Source organism: Equus caballus, chromosome 16, assembly GCF_041296265.1.
Source record: "Equus caballus isolate H_3958 breed thoroughbred chromosome 16, TB-T2T, whole genome shotgun sequence".
NCBI classification, from domain to species: Eukaryota; Metazoa; Chordata; class Mammalia; order Perissodactyla; family Equidae; genus Equus; species Equus caballus.
In genome coordinates this window covers 4,767,399-4,768,935 of record NC_091699.1, presented here as the reverse complement: position 1 = coordinate 4,768,935, position 1,537 = coordinate 4,767,399, and the positions used below count along the sequence as shown (strand labels likewise).

At 41.4% G+C, this 1,537-nt stretch overlaps 1 pseudogene; it reads right to left on the bottom strand.

Moving 5' to 3' along the window:
• Positions 1 to 370: 370 nt before the first annotated feature.
• Positions 371 to 1,332, bottom strand: LOC138918154 (olfactory receptor 2T29-like; annotated as a pseudogene).
• Between the last annotated feature and the right edge of the window lie 205 nt (positions 1,333 to 1,537).

Below are 1,537 nucleotides of genomic sequence, written 5' to 3'. Positions count from 1 at the left end.
CACCTATTAACATTATAACCCTTTGACTTCATCACTTTTTCTCCCTTTAACTCATCAGTTTCACACCTTATGATTTTTTCTCTAAATATTTTCATTATATATTTCCTAAGAATGTGAATATTCTCCCATAGAGTCACAGTGCAGTTATCAACTTCAGAAAATGTAATATTGATGTGATTGTATAAATATTTTCAATGCAGAAGGAGTATAAAAATGAAGAGCTTTCCAGTACAAGAAAACAATACCTTCAAAAGGCATGAATATAGGACAACACATCATTGTGTGAGAATCTGAGGAACAAAATTGGCATAAGGTCCTAAACTTCTGATGTGTAAAGAGAAGGAAAATAAACCATTAGTACCAATATTTCCTACTCGATAGTTTCTTGAAAGACAGATCCCTCATTCAACATTTTCTTTAGAGCCCCTGTGACATCCTTATTCCTAATACTATAGATTAAAGGATTTAGAACAGCAGTGATTATGGTGTGAAATCCAGATACAACCGTATCCTTCTCAGGTGTCTGGTAGGAGCTGGGGAACATGTAGGTGTAGATGGAAGCCCCATAAAAGAGGGTGACCACCATCACATGTGAAGGACAAGTAGTTAAGGCCTTCTTCCACCCCTCTGCTGAGTTCATCCTGTGGATGGTGAGGAGGATAAAAGTATAGTAGCTTGAAATGACTATCACTGGGATGAGGAGCATGAGTACACATCACAGGTACATGAGCATCTCATAGAGAGAGGTATCTGAGCAGGAGAACTTCATTAAACCAGGGACCTCACAGAAGAAATGATGGATCTCCCGGGATCTGCAGAAGGGGAAAATCATGGTGACAGGTGTGAGCATGAAGCCATCCAGTGACCCTAGGAACCAGCAGCCAGACACCAAGAGCAGTCATACCCTGTGGTTCATGAGAATAGGATAATGGAGTGGATGGCAGATGGTCACATAGCGATCATAGGCCATGGCAGCTAGAAGGAAACATTCTGACCCTATAGTGACAGATAGAGAAACATTTGTATCCCACATTCAGGGGCTGAGATCCTATTCACACACATGACCTGGTTCATCAGCATCTTGGGCATGGTGACAGAAATGTACATCATGTCCATGAGAGATAGTTGACTGATGAAAAAGTACATGGGGGTGTGGAGGTGGGCTTTAGAGTGTACCAGAAGGATCAGGATGGTGTTTCCAAACAAGGTCACCAGGAAAACCACAAAAATGACCACACAAAGCAGAACTGGGTGCTTGGATTGACTGAAGAATCCCATCAGAATGAAATCTGACAATTTGGTGTTATTGGCCACCAACGTGTTGTTGTCCATGAGATTTCACCTAGATCACCAAGGAGAGCTTTGGGATTAATAGATTGTTCATGGGTTATGATCAACAGAAATTAATGATTTGTGAGCCTGTGTTTCTGTGTCTGTGTGTGTGGGTGAGTGTACATGCCAACCCAATTGTGCTAACAGGAGGTGGTTCCAGGGTTCTGTAGATTTGGCAATTGTAAGTTACCTGTAAGTCAACAGT